General features: G+C 40.8%; 1 protein-coding gene across 1 annotated transcript in view; it reads left to right on the top strand.

The window, feature by feature from the left end:
• LOC148129037 (vomeronasal type-2 receptor 26-like) overlaps nt 1-15,855 on the top strand; it is a 600,870-nt gene that overhangs the window by 109,525 nt on the left and 475,490 nt on the right. The window lies entirely within an intron of this gene.

Here is a 15,855-nt window from a genome sequence, read left to right as displayed (position 1 = left end):
GAGCAGGTGACAACAGAATCAGGTAGTGAGTTCCAGATATAGATCACTCTGTTGCAGAAATCGTACTTCCTGCAATCAAGCTTGCAATGGTTTACATTTAGTTTATATCTGTTCTGTGCTCTTGTGCTTTCAGGAAGTGTAAGGCTGAACAAATTGAATACATTTCTAAATGTACGAATATTTGCTCCTGCTAATTCCAGACAGATCCTATACTATACTACTGTGAATACTGTATCATTTAAAGCAGGGCTGTCAAATTCCCGGCTCGTGGGCCAGATGCGTCACAGGTTGGCCATGCCCACGCCTGATTTAGCAAAGGGGTAAAAAGTCCCGATATGTCATGTAATGCCACTGTGATGACATGAATTTGATTCCCCCAATTTAAAACACACAAATAAGAGTCTATAGATCAGTAAACGTATGTATTCATTAATGTTTTCCTGAACATTTTAAAAAGATTGTGCTATAGACGTTGCTTGAAACTAAATTTCTTATTATTTGAGAAACTGAAATTAGTTATTCAAATAAAATTGAAAATGTACAAATATTTTACAAAAAAATATTGTCTGTTTACTGCAATGTTTAAAACTCTTCAGCTCTTGTAAACTTTCTGGCCTCATACAATAAGAACAGTAAAGAAATCATATAGATAAATAATAAACCTGCTTGTTTCTTCTCCATTTCTAAAATAATAACTAACACATGTCCGTTGCATAACATTTAAGGCTGCAATCATATACAGGAACAAGTTCCAGTGAGTTGCATGAAATATTCTTATTGGTAAGTGCATATATAGCTTAACCATGTGAACCAAAAATTTTAAAAAATTACATACTAGAAATTCATGATGCGTTTTGTGGATGTATTTATATATTCTCTTATGATGAAGTAGTCGATGCAGGAAATAATGCCAGGTATCATCAATCACAGCACATCCAAAACACTGAGCAAGTATTTGCATGCAAAACATTTGGAGATGATGGAATGAAAATCATCTTTGACTTAAATCAGCCCAGCACAAATTCAGGGTCTGAGCACCTGAAAAGAATCTGGTATTTCATAAGATGCTAAGTGGCTAAATTCTTAGGTTTATTGATACAGTTATGAAGACCTTTTGCTGTCTGATTTCCAGGACCCTCAAATGATTTTTAATTCTTCTGTTGCTGCATTTGGGGACAATTTGTGAAAGTACAGAGAAAACATTTCCTCTCCATGTGGCTGCAGCATCCATCTACTCTTCATGTCAGTGAAATCTACTGATGCTGACTGCAGTCAAGACAAATAAACCTTAGTGAGTTTTGGAACATGCAGGTTTTTTGTTCCTCCCAGGTTGGTTCCAGACCTACGAGTCCCAATGAAGGCAGCTCAATCTGAGGGCTGGTTTACCAGGAATAGAACCAAAACTGGAAAACCCCTTCTCTGGAATGTGGGTGTTCTGTTCCTTTACTGCCTGAGCTTTTATTTAATTCACCTCCCAGTTTTTGGATATAAATAAGTCCATTTAACCTAGTTTACTGAATCTTATCAGTAAAACTAACCTTAATTCTTCTAGCTCAGGGGTGTCAAACTTGGCAGTGTCACGTCATCATGTGACATATCATGACTTTTTCCTCCTTCACTAAACATGAGGGTGTGGCCAGCACGTAATGCATCCGGCCCATAGACTGCAAGTTTGACACCCCTGTTCTAGTACTTTCTAGTACAAAACTATTGAGAGTTGAATTTTGAGCTTCTTCCACACCATTTCTTAGTTCCTCAACAGAAAGAGCCATTATAAATCTTCTTTTCTTTTCTCCTTCTTTCTTACAACAACCAGAATATTCAAAAGAAAATAAAAAAGATAGAACAGTCCCAAAGTTATCAATCAGTCCAAACCAAGGCAGAGTTCTCACTTTCTCCTTCTGGGGTGATATCAATCAAAGAGAAAGAAAGTCCATAATCTGTTTAAAGTCTTGTTACAATATATTCTAGTCTTCAAATCCTTAAGGCATCTGCTCCAACAAATCTTAGCATACAAATATTTTCTTTTAATCCTCTCTCTTCCCACTCATCGCTTAAAACCAATTTCCACCTAAAAATAGGTTTCTTAATATCCAGTTATTTATTCCGTAGGAAAAGAGGGAAAGCTATCCTTTCAGCACCTTCAAGCAGCCGCTTTTTCCTCTTCTGGCAGGTATTATTCAGAAAGTCATACTTTTCAGGAATTTTATTAAATATGTCTTAGAGTCCTAGGAGCCAAGAAAAACTTTCTCCTCTCAATCACTTTCTCCACTTCCTCCTGCGCATTCTTACCCGGCTGCCATCTTGCATTTTTTTCTTTCTCCGGATCCCCCTACCTTCAGCTGCCCCTGCAGGGCAGCCTAGCTCGCACTCCGGCTGGGTCGGAGCCCAAAACGGTTAGCGCGGCAGGGGATCGCGCAGCCAAAATCCCTGCCGCCGCGCCGACAAACCGGAAGCTCTATCTTGCATTTTTTTTTTTTTAGACTAATGCCTCTTTTGCAGGAAGACCAAATGTCAGCCTTCAAGACTCCATTCAAGACTCCTTTCTTTTCACTTGCACCTTTTGGCTGCCATAACAGGAGGGAGGGGGAAATAATTGGGCTTTGTGGGTGTGGGAAATATGCTGGAGGTTTTGGAGAATGAACTGTATAACTTGGGGGGAAACTTTATTGTTTATGCTTATTAGCTTGCTTTCTGCACAACTGCGAGTCTTTATCAAAATAGGCTAAGGTCAATGGCCAGATGTCTGCATCACACCTGAAGATGCCCCACATGATATTATTTTATTTTTTATTTATTTTATTTATTTGTCAAAAGCTTACAATATAACAGAAACACGAATAAACATACATTTATATACAAGAAATAGGAACTAATAATTGGGGAGAATAGGATAGGGACAGTAAGCACGATTGTATGCTTATGCACACCCCTTACAGACCTCTTAGAAATGGGGTGAGGTCAACAGAGGTTAGATTGAGGGTAAAGGAGTGGCAGTTTGAGCTGGTGACAACAGAATCAGGTAGTGAGTTCCAGACATTGACCATTCTGTTGCTGAAATCATACTTCCTGCAATCGAGTTTGGAGTGGTTTACATTTAATTTAAACTGTTGTGTGCTCTAGTGTTGTTGTTAAAGCTGAAATATTCATTAACTGGTAAGATGTTGTAACATATGATTTTATGTACTATGTTTAAGTCTAATCTTAGTCAGTGTAGTTCAAGGTTGTCTAAGCCAAGAATCTCAAGTCTGGTGCTGTAGGGTATTCTGTTGTGAACAGAGGAATGTAGTACTCTTCCGGTAAAATACTTCTGGATTCGCTCAATTATATTTATGTCAGATATACAGTGTGGATTCCAGACAGCAGAGCTGAATTCAAGTATTGGTCTAGCAAAGGTTTTGAATGCCCTAGTTAGCAAAAGAGTATTACCAGAGAAGAAGCTTCATAAAATTAAATTTACAACTCTTAAAGCCTTTTTGGCAATATTGTTGAAGTGAGCTTTGGCACTTAGATCATTTGATATGAGAACTCCTAGGTCCTTGACAAAGTGAGGGTCATCAACAAGGTCATATCCACCTAGATTGTATTTGGTATATAGATTTTTTTTTTTTACCAATGTGTAGGACAGAGCATTTGTTGGTAGATATTTGGAGTTGCCAATTGTTAGACCATTCAGACACATAATCAAGGTCTTTTTGAAGGACGGTAGCATTGATGGTGGTGTTGAATAGTTTAACATCATCAGCGAAGAGGACGCAGTTGCTCATAAGGTGATCACAAAGGTCATTTATATAGAGTGTAAAGAGTGTGGGTCCTAGAATGCTCCCTTGTGGGACACCGCTGATAACTGGTGTAGGGTTTGATAGGGTGTTTCCTATTTTTACTATTTATTGCCTGTTTGCCAGGAAGGCAGTTATCCACTTGTGAAGGTATCCAGAAATGCCGTATGAATTTAATTTTAATAGCAGTTTGTCAAATGCTTTGCAGAAGTCAATGTAAATTACATCCATTGCTTTACCCTGGTCGAGAAGTGTAGTCCATATGTTTTTGCAGTGTAGAAGTTGCAAATTGCAGGACAATTTTTTTCTGAAACCAAATTGATTATTGGAGAGTAAGTTATTAGACTCTAGGTGGAAGGTAATGCATAGATTAATAATTGATTCCATAACTTTGCACGTAACACAACACAATGAGATTGGTCTGTAGTTATCAACTAAGCAAGGGTCACCTTTTTTGAAAATGGGGATGACCGTTGCTAAAGACCATAGGTTTGGTAAAGAGCTGGTTCTGAATGATAACTCATATATAATGCTTAGTGGTTCTGCTATAGAAGTGGAGAGCTTTTTTTGAGAAGAATGAACATAATCCATCAGGGCCAATAGATAAGGATGGTTTAAGGTGGCATAGTGCATTTTCTATGTTATCTTCAGTAAAGTCAATTTGTAGATCATTGCAGTTAGTTGTTGTACGATTAGGAAATGAAGGACATGAGCCATTACTGTTAACAAAGACTGAACTGAAGAACGTGTTGAAGAGGTTTGCCTTAATAGCTTCATCGCTATAGTCTTTCCCATTAGGACCTTTTAGAGGTGGGATGGTTTTTGAGTCTTTAAGTTTGGTGTTTACAAAGTTATAGAAGGCATGGGTAGATTTTGTGCGTAGAAGATTTTCCTCTTGTTTGCAGTGGTAATAGATGCATTCTGCCTTTATCTGTCGGCATAAGGTGTTGTATTGGTTTTTAAAGTTAGTTACGTGTTTAGTTTTGTTTTTACGCCATAAGGATTTTTTTTTAGATTGAAGTTTTCTTATTAATTTGGGTAAAAAAAAATTTGTTTAGGGGGGTTATTAATGGAACATATAGTTTAATGACTCTTTCAAGTTCAAGTAGGAAGATGTTATAATGTTCTTCTGTAGTGTTACAGTCAGAGAACAGAATGTGCCAATCGAGAGATGATACGTCGGCAGCTATGAGTTCATAGTTAGCTTTTTAAAAATTGTATTATGGAGATCCATCATTATCATTTTCTTTTAGTGGATGTAAATTTAAACAAAAGTCAATCATGTTATGGTCACTGTTTGAAAATGTTGCCTATATTTGTAGGCCATAAATTGAGTTTGAGCTGTTGCAGAAGATGAGGTCGAGGTAGTTTGGAGTTGTTATATACTAATTGATCCAGTCCCAGCATGGTAACGGCATTGTATAGAGTTGAATGAATGGGTTCAGATGTACCTTCTTTTAGTGTCCAATTTATAAGAGGTAAGTTGAGGTCACCAAGGAAAAGAAGAAGGTGTGGGCAAGAGGCAGTCCAAGTCAGTAGTGAAGTTTTTATTTATTTATTTGATTTGCCAATCGCTTACAAAATAATAGGTATAAGTATAAACAGAAGTAAGAATACAGAAAATAGGTACGATTAAATGGGGACAATAGGACAGGGATGGAAGGCATGATGGTGCACTTATGCACACCCCTTACAGATCTCTTAGGAATGGGGTGAGGTCAATAGTGGATAGTTTGAGGTAAAAGGAGAGGGGGTTTGAGGATGTAACTACAGAGTCAGGTAGTGCATTCTAGGAATTGACCACTCTGTTGCTGAAGTCGTATTTTCTGCAATCAAGTTTGAAGTGGTTAACATTGAGTTTGTATCTGTTGTGTGCTCTTGTATTGTTGCGGTTGAAGCTGAAGTAGTCATTGACTGGTAGGACATTGTAGCAGATAATTTTGTGTACTACACTTAAGTAAAACCGTAGGCAGCATAGTTCAAGATTGTCCAAGCTCAAAATTTCAAGCCTGGTGGTATAGGGTATTCTGTTGTGAGCAGAGGAATGTAGTACTCTTCTCGTGAAATATTTCTGGACTCGTTCAATTGTATTAATGTCCAATATACAGTGTGGATTCCAGACAGATGAGCTGTATTCGAGTATTGGTCTAGCAAAGGTTTTGTATGGTTATTGTGACTTGGGTTGTGGCTCTTGCTTTTGATACAATCAGCACAGTAGTCAATGTATAGATTAGTATTACCTAATTGGTGTAGTCTTTTGAGCTCAGAACATAGTTCCCGGGATCATACATGTTGCTGTAAGGTTAGATCAGGATGAGAACAAAGGTTCTTGTAGTTGTTGTTGCTCTTTGTGAGTGAATTTATTGTGAAGATAAATTTGCGTTTGCTTGATTTGTTTTTGCAAACGACCCTGCAGAGGCGTGGGGACATCAAGCCGTCTTTATTTTTGAGCTTGGGACCGACACGAGAAATATCAAGTATTTCATCAGGGGAGATGGTTGATGCTTGATATTCCCTGATGATGTTTCGAACATTAGTGATGTCATAATTTTCATTCATCTCTAGACCAAATAAGATGGCATTTGGTCATTTCCATTCATGCTCAACAGCTTCTTTAATGAGGATGGGGGTATCGATATTTGAAGGATTTGTCATTTTTTGTGGATTGGGTTTTGGTTGCAGTTGTTGGGTAGAAGTATGGTTTGTAGATGTTTGGTGTTTTTTTTTTTTTGTGTTGTCTCCTTTATTTCAAGGTTTGTCAATCTAGCTTGTATAGTGTCCAGGGATACTACAATGGTGTCAAGGGATGTTATATGTGTTTCTATGGTATCAACTCTTTCAAACAGGGTAATATATTTTTCTAGTTTGGGTCTGCATGGTGGGCAGAAATATGGAAAAGCATTGACGGATGATTTTAGGAATAGAGTTATTTGCTTGGGTACTCCTAAGCAATTATGGTGAGTGTAGTTATCGCAAAGAGGACATTTGATGTAACCCTCATTCTCCTTTAAAGATTCCTTGCATATAAGGAAAGAGCAAGAGTCCTGTGGTTCTTTAGTAGGGATTTCTTTCTTTTTAGGTTGTGGTTTGACGGTGGATTGTTTTCCTGGCATGGTGGGTTTGTTGAGACGGTTTGTTGATTGAGTTATCAATCGAACAAGATAATCAATAAAGTAATATCACACCAAACAGTTAATTATACTAAACACACTAGTCAATTAATTTAACTAATCAATAATCACTCTAATAATTAATTATATTAATCAGCAAATACACTAGTCAATTAATTGCACTAATCACTAATTTACACTAAACAGACTAATATTCAAAACAATTAATTAGCCTAATTAATAACCATTAGTCACTAATAATCTGTCATAATCTATTAATCACTAAACATAAATAATTGTAGAATTAATTAATATAGTTAAGATCAGTTTATCAATTAAACAGAGGGAAAAAATATTAGGGCAGGAAGAGAATAATTGGGTTGTAGGGCAGAAGGAGAAGATTAGATTTGGGTGGCTACTAGGGGATATATAAAGAGAGGCTGTATTAGGCTGAAAAATGTCTTTTGGCAGAAGGCTACTCTTCTCTTTTCACTTCAGATCATCACCTAGCAAACTTAGGGATCAGGTCTGTCTTTTCACGGATCACCTTGTCTTGGTCAGCGACCTTGAGAATTAGGCTGCTGCTTGAATAAATAGCATTATACACAACTGGATGGACAGCTTTGTGCCTGGGAACGTTGCCACCACTTTGTATATGTGTTTTTTGCACGTAATTCCTCAGATCTAGAATTACTTTGATGCTACCAGTTGAATTAAAAGTTCTTTTCTCTATACTAATGGAATCTAAGAGTGTCTTTCTTGAATTTTGAATAGAGCACCACCTGACAGTCCCTATTAAGAGTCCAATCTCACTCATCATTTTTCACCATGTAAAAAATATCTCCTTTAGTGGGCATACAAACTCTGTGGTTAATGCAGTTACTTCCCCCCCCCACACACCCACACACGAGAGACTGCAGGAAGGAAGTGGAGAACGAGGAATTTATGTGAAAAAAGGCAAAGAGTCAGATGTTAGAAATGTGGGAAGACAAATGTTCCAAAGAGTCCTTCTGACTCTTTTTTTCCCAGAGTACTATTAAAGAAAGTTGTACTGCTTTCCTTTCCTTGGGTTGCTAGTTACGTGGGATGGGACATTCTCCAATAGGTCTCTTTGATTTTAGTAATATTTTCTGTTTGTAAACTTGAACCAATTCATCGTTTCTTCACGCCTGCATTCCTGTTCTAGCTAGAAGGAAATGAAACCTGCAATTGCAGAAAAGGCACGGAAAAGCAGCCAGGGAACAATTGAGAAATAACAATGTGATAGTATTGTTTGGAAAATATTGAGCAGTCATAAGTGGTCAAGGCAGGCTTGAAACAACCTCCATTGGCAAAAAGGCTGTTGGTAGCAAAAATGTAATAACCTATCCACATATTAAAAGCCCTTATAGACAATGCAAAGATGTCTGAACTCCGAGTTTTCTCTCCTAATAATTGTAAATTAAAATTTTTGTAACCTTCATAGATTCCACCATGATATGTGTAGAGTGGGTTACATTCTGAAGGTAGTAATTCCATTCCAATTCGAGAAATTTTTATTCATTTCATATTGTTGCAGCAAATCTTGCTTCCAAATCAGGACACAAGACCACGAAAGGTTGGAGAATACAGGTTTTATTTGCGCAAAGTGTTCAGAGCATTAACATGGCAAATTCTGAACCCCCAGCTCTTCCTGAGACAATACTTTTATACCCAATATGACATCAGCAAGGACTTGGGCGTTATTTGTATTGCATTTACCAAATAAGGACAATATTGCCTATATTTTTATTAAGGAAGTATAAAGCGGAAATAACAAGTATATTTTTGATTTTCCAGTTATCTTACACCATCAGCTATTTTCCATGTTCACCCTTGTTTACAGTAACATGGTTAGTTCAAGTTCCTTAGTTCAGCAATCTTGTGGGTTACACAATGTTATGTTAAGCAAGGCAAAGCAGTGAGTTAAAGGGAAACTGGGACCTTTGCTACATATGACTTGTTGACCTATACTAAATATAAAATGTGCTTTATATGCTTTATATGAAAAGTGCTTTATATGATATATGAAATGTGCTTTATATGCTCTTTTTCCACCGCTTCATTCCCCCCTTTGAAACTTCACCTTAATCTAGAGATTACTTTGCAGTTTCACACAAAGGGGCAAGCTCTTCATAGGTATTCACCTGATCATCTACCCAAAGAGCCATAGCCTTCTCAGTGGACTTTTTGTCCACTAACAGAGACAGACTATTGGAAATTGTCTTTACAAAGATAGGGAGGACACATGGTAAAATCACACATCCTGCAGCAATAAGACCAACAAGTGCAACTATTGCCTGAAGGCCAGGCAATTTAGGGAACCAGGTTCCAAATATTTCACCAAGATCAAATCCATTCCATTTTTGTACAGGTACATGAGCAAGATTTTCTATGCGTCTGGCCCGCTGCTCAATGATTTCGCCTACATCATCAAATTCCAGGCAACAATTAGAGAAATTAAATTTTCCGCACACCCCTCCTTCAGCTGCCAATAGATAGTCCAAAGCCAGGCGGTTCTGATATATTGCATCTCTGAATTTCTTTTGCTGGACAGCTAGGCTACGCAAAGATTGAGCTGTTTCATTGGCAATTAGCTCTACAACCGCTTGGAGCCTAATGATACAATTAAGCATGTAAATCGGGGTACGGTACCCCCAAGTGCCGTCAGCCGCCCAAGTAGCTGTCCCTAGTAAAGAATAATGCATTCTGGGGGCCACTCATCATCCGCCCAGTCCCCTATGTTGTAATCTGCCTTTAGTTTCCTACTCTGCCACTGATCAGCATTCATTACTTGAGGTATATTCAAGGGCAGCATAAAGAAAGAAGGGTTAATAATTCCTAAAGTGCATGCTCCTTTCCAATTCAAGGAAGGGTGCTGTAGGCCACAGCAACACATGTCCAATGTACTCCTGGAGGGGCTTCAGTAATGTTATTCAGGGAATAGTCAGACCAGAATTGGTTTGTACGGTTGGGCCAGAATTCCCAAGACTTAGTAGAACTGTTCCATTGATGCACCTCCAGGCATTCTGTTTCCCCTATGGAAGGTCCTGTACCTTGTGTGTTGGCCAAGCACCATTGGGCTACAATGGGGTCAGTCAACTCCCATCTAGAGAATGGCTGATGCTTTGGCATCGCTGACAGATTGTAAGCGATCGAATAATTCCATTCCTGAGCTGCCCATGGCCATTGGTCCCCAATTTTTGTACCCCCACAAATGTAACAGTTGCTGACATTGAGCGTGTGAGCTGTGGTGGAAGCTAGCTCCAGAAAAAGGTTTCGTGCCTCCTGTGAAGGTTGGAACTCTATATCTACCTCCTGCCAAAATTCAGAAAAATACCTGTAATTGGGCTTAGCAGGATGTTTCTGAGTTTCTATGGACAGATGAATAAGACCTCCAGGGCCAGTGCCCTTTGCATTTATTCTGATTCCCATTGCCGGCCCATACCACTTAATCCAATACTGTGGGTCAAGTATAGTAATGTTTACCCAATTACAGTTATATATGGTACAGGATTGTGATTGCATTATCCTTGATACCTGTAGTTTTTTCCCTTGCCCCTTATCTGAATGATAGGTGGCCCACTCTACACAGCGCCAGTGATAACAATATAATGACTCAGGGCCTTGGCATTGGTGGTAATCACAACTCAGTATAAGTTGCGTGCAAGCCAGATGTCGTTTCGGACAGATGTAAACATCATTCTGTGAATACGTTCTATGCCAAGACAAATCCGTACCACAAGAGTATGTGTACGTGGCTATTTTACAAATATCGAATATGATGGTGCCCGGACTGGTAGGTGACAGTATCCGTGTTTGATAGATAATCGGACCAGTTGCCTCCCCTCGACTTCTGGCCACTAACCATGTTTGGGCTGGACTCACCCTGGGATCATAACATTCATTCTTTTGAAGGCATATAGAATACCAGGTTCCATTATAACAACAAGGGGTCGCTTTTCCCGCACCAGTGTAATGGGTATGGTATATCAAGGTTGTAGTGATTGTTCTCCCTTTTAACACAACTTTAAGACATACCGTACAATTGTTAGGGCATGAAGGATCCTGGGCAACTGGGACTTTTGGTTTCTCTGGTGGCATTCTCATTTTTGTATTAGGGACCAGAATTTTAGGTTTTCCGGGTTGTACCCCTTTAGTATTGCCCTTTTCATGGGGTGGGGGATCAGTGGGGGGTTTCCATTTGGGATTTTTCCAGTAATTAGTCAGTAGGGCTTTATCATCCACATAACATAATATACCCTTCCCCCCTGTACACCATTTAACAATTGTCGTCATTTTGATTATGCCCGTACATTTCTGGCCACATGTCAATGGACGGTTCTTATCCCGACATGTTGTAATATTACTGGAAGTAGGTTGTCCCCATGATACGTGTTGACATGAGGTTAGGTTAAATAGCGTACAGGAGGACGGTTTACCAATTTCGTACTTGAGGGCTCCTTTACTATCTTGGCATTGATGGCACTGATCATCGGTAGGCCCCACCTGTATTGAATGTATAGAGTGTTTTGTATTCCGGGGGATGCGAGCATGTCTTTTTGGTACCCAGGGGGTACGCAAAAGATGGCATCTTATGGTATTGTTATATACACATTGCCAATACCTTGTCCCTTCATGTTCACACTGAGGAAGATTGGTCATGGAACAATTAGGAAACCTAGTTACACTATAAGTAAAATGTCTCCCTGTAGGTAATACCATAAAACACATGTCACATGGCCTAATCTCCCTTCCATCATCCGTAGGGAGGGCTTCCGTGTCCTCGGACGGATTCGTCAACTGCATCCTCATCTAGGGGTATTTCCTTATCCATGTTACTTTTCTTATGCATTAGTACTTCATATAAGTATAAAGAGTTAATGGCAATGCTAACTACCAGCAAAGTAGTTACAATCCAGACGGAAGACATAAGACCCCTGCGGATGCATGCAGTTTCCCTCAGCCTCTGGTTTGCCTCCATACTATCACCAATTTCCCCTTTCCAAAGATTGTTAAACCCTAGTTTTCTTAACTTGCGACCTGAGTTTCCAAGGAAGGCCCATGCGACGGGCGTTAGCTTCCGGAGTAACGCCTGCAGGGACCGTTTGCTTCCTGTCTCCCATTGGTAGAGGGACGGATTCCGGAGCGTCACCACAAGGGGAGTCCAATTCCTCTTCGTCTCCCGTTGGTAGAGGGACAGCTTCTGGTGTGTCACCACAAGGGGAGATATTCCTCTTCACCTTCCGCAGGGTTACTTTTAATGGGTGATCCAGGTGGGATTCTACTTTCCAAGAGGTAGGGGCAGCTAATTTAACTTGGGACCAGTGAATCCATGATTTTATTTCCGCCACCTTAACGGCAAGGGGAGAACACATAACAACAGTGTAGGGACCTTTCCACTTCGGACTCAAAGTTTCCCGTTTCCAATCTTTAACCCAGACCTCTTGACCCGGGTGTATATTATGCACAGAGGTCACTAAGACATGGGGTTACAGGTTAATACATATCGTTGTAATTTATGGACAATATTATTAAGGGTCTGGAGTTGTTGCAATCTAATAGTATCAGAGATTTGTACATTATTTTGAATATTCAAGCGAACTAGATTGGGGATTCGACCATATAACAACTCAAATGGAGAGAGCGATATATCCTTTTGGGGGGCACACCTAATAACGACTAGAGCCAAGCTCAGGGCATCTGTCCACTTAAGATGAGTTTCTTGGCAAATTTGTGCAAGCTTTTCTTTAACAGTTCGATTAACTCTTTCCACCCTGCCTCCAGAAGGGGCATGAAAACTACAGTGGAGATTCCATGTTATACCTAATACCTTGGCTAACTGTTGAGTAGCCTTATGAATGAATGCAGGGCCATTGTCGGAGGAGATTCTGGAGGGCAGCCCATACCTAGGGATTATTATGTGGAGTAATGCCCTGGCAACTTCGGAGGCCTTCTTAGTGCGTGTTGGAATGCACTCGGGACATCCTGTGTATGTGCACACAATAACCAATAGTGCGTTGAAGGGGCCACAGCGGGGCATATCAGTGAAATCAATCATCAAGGAATCGAATGGGTAACAGCCTCTTGGTTGGTGACCCGGGGGTGGTTGTGGCCCCTGTCTGGGATTATTAGCTGCACAAACCTCGCACCTCGCACAAACATTAGCTGCTATACTGCTTATTTTGTTTATGTACAGCTCCCTTTTAAGCGCCTTTGTCAGTGCCGTTTTTCCTAAGTGCAGCTGTTGGTGTACTTGTCGCACAATATCCCATGCCATATATGCCGGTATAAACACCCTATCATCTGGTAGGATCCACCAATCTCCCTCTGGGTGTGCTTCCAGTGCCTCAATTTGGGCCATGTCATCTTTTGAGTAGTGGGGTCGGTGGTGATCGGCTGGCTCCCAAATGGCAAGGTATTTTTCTGTGGAGGTGGGTACCTTTTGGGCAGCTTCACGTGCTAGTTTATCTGCCTTCTCATTTCCCTTTTGTATATCTGTGACCACCCTCTGATGCCCCCAGCAGTGCATGACTGCTACCTTCTGTGGGGCCCATACACTTTCTAGGAGACGTAGTATTTGGAGACCATATTTAATATCCCTGCCTCCTGCGGTGATAAGTCCTCTTTCCTTATATAAAGCCCCATGGACTTGAACCATAGAAAAGCATACTTTGAGTCTGTATAAATGTTTACTCTTAGCCCTTTGGCCATCTCTAGGGCTCTCGTTAATGCATGTAATTCTGCCAACTGTGCACTTGTCCCAGGTGGAAGGGGCTCTGCTTCCCATACATCATCTAGAGTAACTACTGCATACCCTGCCTTTCATATTCCCTCCTGTAGGTAGCTAGTGCCATCTGTGAATAGGGTGTAATCTGGAGTAGGGAGAGGTATATCTGTCATGTCTGGGCGACTAGCATATGTTTCCTCTATTGTATGGATACAATCATGAGTGAGTTCGGTGTTAGGTTCAGGCAGTAGCGTGGCAGGGTTTAATGTGGTAGATTGGATAATGTTAATCAGAGGGTTATGAGTGATTAGCCCTTGGTATTTCAACATTCGAGGGTTAGTTAACCTCAAGTGGCCCTTTGTTTCCAGTACGGATTTAAGGGCATGGGGGGTGTAAATATCTAAGTGCTGTCCAAATGTTAATTTACTGGCTTCCTGTGTTAAAATGGCCACTCCAGCCACCGCCTTGAGACAAGCAGGCCACCCCTTTGCAACATTATCAAATTGTTTACAAAGATATGCCACAGGGTGATGCCATGTCTCTATGGTTTGGGTGAGGACACCCACTGCCACATTTTGTTTGGTATCCACAAACAACTGAAATGGTTTTTCCAAATCCGGGAGGCCTAAACTAGGGGCTTGCAATAAAGCCTGCTTGAGTGATCGGAAGCTAGCTTCTTCCTGCCTTCCCCATTGTAACGGCTCCCTGTCCGTCCCTTTTGTGGCTTCATATAAGGGTTTTGCTATAAGATTAAAATTGGGAATCCATATACGACAAAACCCAGCAGTCCCCAAGAATCCTCTTAAATCCCTCCTATTTGTAGGTGTTGGGAGTTGACATATGGCTTCCTTGCGCTCATGGCCTAGGATACATTTTCCTTGTTCTATATCATAACCCAAGTATCGAACCTTTTGTGATACTAGCTGAGCCTTTTTCCTAGAGGCCTTATATCCTAAATCCTGTAAAAGGAACAACAACTCGTGTGTATTGTCCCAGCAAGCGTCTTCAGTGTGTCCAGTAACTAATAAGTCATCTACGTATTGCAGCACCACGTCGGGTGTATGTGTGTGTATTTAATGCCTCTAAATCTTTAGCCAAAGAAGCCCCAAAAAGAGTTGGTGAGTTTTTAAATCCTTGGGGCAACCTGGTCCAGGTGTACTGCTGCTTTCAACCAGTGGTGGGGTTCTCCCATTCAAAAGCAAACAAGTGTTGACTATTTTCATGTATTGGTATTGTGAAAAGGGCGTCTTTTAGATCTATAACTGAGAACCATGTGGCAGCTTGGGGAATAAGGCCCAGTATAACATATGGATTTGGGACCACCGGGTGGATGGTCACTGTGGCTAAATTTACGACCCTTAAATCTTGGACTGGCCTGAAGCGGCCTTCCCCCTTTGGGATGGGTAATATTGGGGTATTCCATTGTGACTCAGTTGGCACCAAAATATGATGTTTCAAATAGAGGTCAATAATTTCCTGGATTGCCTGCATAATATGTCTGGGATATGCCCTTTGTCTGATTCTCACAGGCACCTTCATTGGTGCTTCTTCCACTATAATAGGAGGATGGTGGGCAGCAAAACCAGGGAGGTTGTCTTCTGCCCACAACTGAGGAACATTAAACTGCTTCCATTTATCCTCATCCCCCTGTCCTATGTCCCTGACGACCATAAGCCTCCATCCCTCTTCTAGGGGTACAGACAAGTTCACCTTTCCGTACCCCAGTCTCATTGTCCCATCCTCCTCGAAAGAGATCTGTGCTCGGAGTTTGCACAGCAGATCTATTCCCAATAACGGGATAGGGCAGTCAGGCATATACATAAACTGATGTGTTATGGCCTGTCCCTTCATTGTGCATACAAGGGGTTCTAGAAAGGGACGCTGCAGTATACTTCCTGTTGCACCCTGGATATTAATAGTATGCTGGGATGCCTGAGCCAAGGGCTGAGTCAGAACCGACCAGGTAGCTCCAGTATCTACCAGGAAAGTTACAGGTTTGCCTCCGACTTTTAGCCTGACCATAGGTTCTGGGAGGCTTTCTGAACCCGGTCGGCCTCAGTCCCATTCTTTTACCTCTGCCAAGCCTATTAAGTGAGTTCTCCCTTGACCCCTTCTATTGTCTTGCCTTCCCTGGCCCCTTTCCAGGGGTCTTCTGAGGCCATTCTCCACTACAAAGCAGGTTTCTTGGAGAAAGCGCACCTCTGCCTTCTGGCCTTTC

This window comes from Notechis scutatus, chromosome Z (assembly GCF_049901735.1).
Source record: "Notechis scutatus isolate UNSWTSFEM ecotype Mainland chromosome Z, rNotScu1.2, whole genome shotgun sequence".
Lineage (NCBI taxonomy): Eukaryota > Metazoa > Chordata > Lepidosauria > Squamata > Elapidae > Notechis > Notechis scutatus.
This window is presented reverse-complemented; position numbering and strand designations above follow the sequence as displayed.